The sequence below is a fragment of the Lactuca saligna genome, chromosome 3 (genome assembly GCF_052625555.1).
Source record: "Lactuca saligna cultivar CGN05327 chromosome 3, ASM5262555v1, whole genome shotgun sequence".
Classification (NCBI taxonomy): Eukaryota; Viridiplantae; Streptophyta; class Magnoliopsida; order Asterales; family Asteraceae; genus Lactuca; species Lactuca saligna.
In genome coordinates, this window is record NC_136419.1 from 4517493 (window position 1) to 4523531 (window position 6039).

General features: G+C 31.7%; 1 long non-coding RNA gene across 1 annotated transcript; it reads left to right on the plus strand.

Moving 5' to 3' along the window:
• The first annotated feature begins 3006 nt into the window (after positions 1–3006).
• LOC145033370 (uncharacterized) lies at positions 3007–3538 on the plus strand. The gene is made up of 2 exons (XR_013677510.1): positions 3007–3232; positions 3326–3538. It is a non-coding gene; the product is annotated as an uncharacterized LOC145033370 (long non-coding RNA).
• The last annotated feature ends 2501 nt before the right edge of the window (positions 3539–6039 follow it).

Sequence of the window (6039 nt, forward strand, 5' to 3'; positions counted from 1 at the left end):
ATCAACAAGATGAAGTGGGTCTTTACTCTTCGCAACTAGTGTAATAAAAGAGACATTGCAACCCCTTGAGAACTTGACCCACCTTCAAAATATTTTAAAAATTCAAATACATCATCTTTTATGGTTACCTATATTTTTTTTTTGAAGAAATTGAGGGTAAACCTATTCGACCCCGAGGCTTTCTCTCTACCACATGAACAAATGGCATTTTTATTTCAATGAGTGAGATCGGCGACTCTAAAAATTCAGCATCAGTCGAAGATAGTTTTCTAAATAATTAGCTGCTAAATCTTGGTCTATACACCCATTTTTCATGGAACTTATTGGAGAAAAAATTCACAGCTTCATTTTTCATTTCGTTGGGATTTGATACCCATTTTCCTTCGCCATGAAACCATCAATATGGTTTCTCCTTTCCTTGTACTGCCTACTTAATCCTTGGTTTCTGTATGAGATCCAAAGAAGCGAGCATTTCCAGTTTAGAGATCCTGCTAAAACCTCTAACTGTTTCTTCGATTTCAAGATAAGATAATTGCCTAGTTTCCACCACTGAGTCGATCCCTCCCATTCTTTTTTCATGTTCATAAGTTTCTCATTCTCTTTTTGAAATTCAATTGCCCTCCATTTCTTGATTTCACCCTTCAAGTGTTTGAGTTTACAAGCTAAGAAAGCATCATCAACACCATATCCTTTGATTTCTTCCCATGTTTTAAGTACCACCTGATCAAAGCCATCTCACAACAACCATGAGTTGAACAACTTAAATGGGGGAGGACCAAAGTCTTCAATCTTCGTTTTAAGGATCACAGGAGAGTGGTCTGAAAGATCTCTGGGAAGAGCAATAGATAAGGCCATAGGAAACTTGTCAATGAAATTTGAACATACCAAATATCTATCTAACTTGCTCAACTTTTTCCCCGAATAATTCAGCTCTTTCAATGAAGCTATTGAAAGAATTAGCACTCAATTTACAAAAGGTCGAGTTGATCCTTTAATTAGTCTCTGGACATCGTTAAAGTCACCAAGAATTATCTAGGTGGCATTCCATAACATCGTTTTTTCTAAGACAGGTTTAGGCCTATACGCATTTACTACAGCTACCATACCATCAACGGATGGGCAGGTTCCAAAGGTCGCTAGAAAATACCTAGATTTGATCGCTTCACCAATTGATTTATATTTTAACAGTATCCGTTTATTTATTAAAATCAAATCTGATTGAAACACTTGGTCCAATATTGTGTTTTCGATAAAGTATATTTCAAAAATTAACTCGTAGTTTAAATCTTTAGTTGTTGATTTACTCGTGTAGAAATATTTGATAAAAATAGTTGCTATCTTTTTTAAATGTGTAAAATAAAATAAAATGTAAAAGCTCTAAATAAGAAGCATGATGTAGATTATGTATTATGAGTTTTCAATTTAACATGAAGAAAGATTAAACCTATATTTTCAAACTTTATTTTGCTAGTTTGGATTTTAAAAATAACTAAAAGATAAAAAAAAAATCATAAGATGCAAGATTGCTCCGATTTCGATTTTAATCTTAAGATCTTATGATTTTAAGATTTTACAAGCGAAAAACAATTATGATCACATTGTGATTTATCTAAAGCAATATGAATATTAAGATCTTAAGCTTCCGACTAGGATGATAATCTCTTAACACGAACAAATCCCACCTATTTAGCTTTATTATATAGTTGACAATCAAAAATTTGTCTATTTAATTTGAAATCAAACATTCTCCACATCTAAGGCTCTAAGAGAAAAATCAAATATATGTTTATTTTTGTAGGATCTGTAAACATAATCTTACAAAACATAAAATGCTTTTAGATAAAATCCTAATTTAAAAGCCTTAAAGCTATTACAAATTGGTTGTCGAACATAAATTATGTTCGATGTAGGGGTGTGTAAATAGGGATGAGCATATGGACCGGGGAACCGGCCGGAACCGGAACCGGTTGGGCCGGGACCGGAACGTTATTTTTGTTGATTTTTGGAACCGGGAACCGGAACTGATATAACCGGAACCGGTAGAACCGACAAAAACCGGTAGAACCGGTAGAACCGACAAAAACCGGTAGAACCGGTAAAAACCGGAACCGTATGATGCTATTTTTCGAGGGCCGGTTCCAACATTTGAAGACACGACAAGAACCGGTAGGAACCGGTGGAACCGGAATCGGTAGAACCGCCGGGCCGGTTTGGTTCTTCATTTTGGCCGAAGCCGGTTCCCGGTTCCGGCCGGTTCGGTCCTTTTGCTCATCCCTAGTTGTAAACGAGCTGAGTCTAGCTCGAGCTCAGGTAGGCTCAGACTCGGCTCGTTTAAAATTCATGGGGCTTGAGCTCGAGCTCGATTCAATTCGAGCTTAATTTTCAAAGCTCAAGCTCGACTCGTGGATGAATTAAAATGCTCGAGCTTGGCTCGGGCTCGACTCGTTTGTATGTCATGCCTAAATGAGCCTAAGATCGGCAGTAAAAAAATAAGCTTATTTGTATTTTTAAGCCCGGTAATTAATCTATAAAATTAGAATTAAAAATTATATTATATAAATATTCATTGGCTTGTTTAAGCTTGCGAGTCTAATCGAGCTCGACAGATAAAGTTCGGGTTCAAGCTCGTTTAATAAATGAGCCTAAAACTAAACTCGAATTTGGATCCGGCTTGTATAACTCAAGCTCGAATAGAGTTTTTAAAGAGTCGATCGGGAACAGTTTACGAATAGTTCGGCTCATTTTCACCATAGATGAATGAACTCTTTTGTTAAAATACCTAAAACGTAATAATACTTTGATTTTGTTACACACATGTATACTGGCCCACTACACACAAGGTTAAAATAATGTCTCCAGTTTTGAAATAAATGCAAACACCATAATTACCAAGGTCTGGATTCGCATCTAATCATTACACATACTAAATTTTTTAATATATTTAATAGTTGTTTGATAGAGATATGTTGTGATAATAAATTCTATTACTCTAGCTATTTTCTTGAATTAATAATGAAAAATACATAGTTGTCCTATTTATAAAGGAGGCAGGAACCAACAACTTAGGCATTCATGTTAGTATTCATCCCTAAAAGGGAAACTAACACAACCTCTAAATGTGCACATATAACTCAAAATGTGTCTCATCGCCTCTTCTTAGTTCCCCTACCCGGAAAATGAAGTCAAATCGTGTTCGAAAACACATACAAGTTCGACTTCATAGGTTTAACAGGTACATGAATCACTTTCTCCTTTGTATACAAAATGTTTCCTCTTTTTCTCTGTAAGGTTATTGAAACAAATTTGTTTTTGTTGTGATGAACAGACGCATCAATGAAAAGATGAAACAGGAGATGGAGTTCAAAAACTTGAAGTTGTATATGGAGAACATGAACATCTTGAAAGAAAACGCAGAACTGTGGAAGAAAGCAATCCAACTCCGTGAAGAAAATACTATTTTACTGTCTAAGCTTGTGAAAAATATCAAGCCTTCGGGTTCGTGATAGCAAAGGAGACACGAAACCTAAATTTTCTCTAATCTATTTGCTAAATTCTTGTTTGTACTTTGTAGTAACTATTTCATCAATTCCTAATATTGGCTTCTTACATAATATCTAATTAATAAAACAATTATTAGTCTATCTCATATAAATACAACACGTCTTATATGTTGAAGTCCCATGTTTTTCATAAGAATTCTTTTAAAAAGAAAATCTTAGACTTCACATGTACCTTACAATTATTTTATTATGATTTATCTGGACTAATCGTTGTACATAAAAGAGTTACTTGATGTATCATTTGAAATATGATATATAATAACATATTTCAAATAGGGTTTGCTTGCAAACTAGAGTTAATGAAATGATTTCAATCTCTTTTTGGCAAATAATAGTTAAAATTACGTTAAACCAACTTGCGACCAATGTTCTAAGTTGAACACTCTTGAAATTTACCCTAATTTTACAAAGCTGAATCAATATAAAACCTAGAAAACACCCAACTCAAATTTCACTTATTTAATCATGTTGCCAAAACTATATAAATGATGACAGTTAATAAATACATCAAAATCCTTTATGGAGCACTAGACTTTTATTTTTATTTGTATTAATTTTTTTTTTGAACCGGCAAATGAATATATATAAAAAGGAGCCCCTAGCAAGAAGCTAAGAAAAGACCCAAAACAGATACAATATGGAAATAAGAGAAAATAAAGGCACTAGATGGCCAAAGTTCTGATAACATTTGTGTTATTATTTTGAAATTTTACCACATTAACTATTAATATATTAAATATGTTTATACGTTTAAAAAAAATAATGACCCAAGTTCTTTTAATTTAACAATTTGGCATAATAAAATACTTTGTATGACTTTTAAATGATACCCGTAAATAGAAGTCAATAAGCATAATGTCACTTGAAGTATGGAGTATGGACCATAAAGCTATAAAAAGTCAAATTTGTATTTGAGTTTTAAGTCTAAAAGACAATCTAGAATCCAACGGCGTCCGAAAGCTTTTGACAAATACATCAAAGATTCAAAAGTCATATTCTCCGTGTAAACGGATTTGCAACTTGTAGTAATGTAGTATCTTTTTGCATTGGTTGCTTAAATGTGCAACTATATATAGATGTATATTGCCATTTTTATTTTTAAAATTTTAAACGATCATTATGTAAAACCTCGTATTTTTTTTTTTTTTTTTTTTTTTTTTTTTTTTTTTTTTTCCTGGTAATGAGGACGATACATCCAGATAAATTTATAACCAAACCTCACAAAATTTGAATTAGCATGCATTAAGTCCAACACTACCATGCTGTTCGTTTAATTATGATTTAATGAAGTTTAACTATATTATTATTATTATTATTATTATTGTTGTTGTTAGTATTATTATTATTATTATTATTTTGATTATTATTATTATTATTATTATTATTATTATTATTGTTGTTGTTGTTATTATTATTATTATTATTATTATTATTATTATTATTATTATTGTTGTTGTTGTTGTTATTATTATTATTATTATTATTATTATTATTATTATTTTTATTATTATTACTTTTATTATTTGTATTATTATTATTATTATTATTGTTATTATTATTATTATTATTGTTGTTGTTGTTGTTGTTGTTGTTGTTATTATTATTATTATTATTATTATTACTATTATTATTAATATTATTATTATTATTATTATTATTGTTGTTGTTGTTGTTGTTATTATTATTATTATTATTATTATTATTATTATTATTATTGTTCTTGTTGTTGTTGTTGTTGTTGTTGTTATTATTATTATTATTATTATTATTATTATTATTATTTGAAACGACAAACTATCCTACTCCTAATTTAATCCTTAACTTCACTTATGTTTCCTAATGAGACTTGAATCCATAAACACTCAGTTGAGAGAGTCACTCCTAATAAGTCAAAACAAAATAACACCTAAAATTTTATTTGTTTATGATTTCATAGAGTTAATAATATACATGAACTATTTGATACGCCATATCAAGCTATTTGAGTCAATTTTGAGCAAGCACCAAAAGGGACAAAAGGATCAGACCAATTGAGAAGACTGCTAGATCGGACCTCCGGGCCGACCATGATTTTGAAGTAGGATATTTTGAATGTTTTGGGGTCACTTATAGTTTTTTTTAGATGCTCATTAGCCGTTACGGACCGGTCTTCGATCGCTCTCGAAACGATATACAATCTTTTTGGGGCGGTTTCCAAACCGTCTTGCCTTTTTTCAGTTTGGTCTCGGTCTTTTCAGTCCATCTCGCGGTCTTTCCTTGAGCATTTTTTCGGTTCGGTTTCGATATTTTTTAGTTTTGAGTTTTTCTATCAATAGAGATGTGTCTATTGGTCCGGTAATAAATGGGAGATTCCGTGGAGGAGATCGATAGGTGAACGAGTTTTGGAGTTGCAACTCCAACAATTAATAGAGTTGTTGAATTCAATTGATAGACGAGACTCATGGAGGGGGGTTATCAGGATGGATGACACGTTTTATGT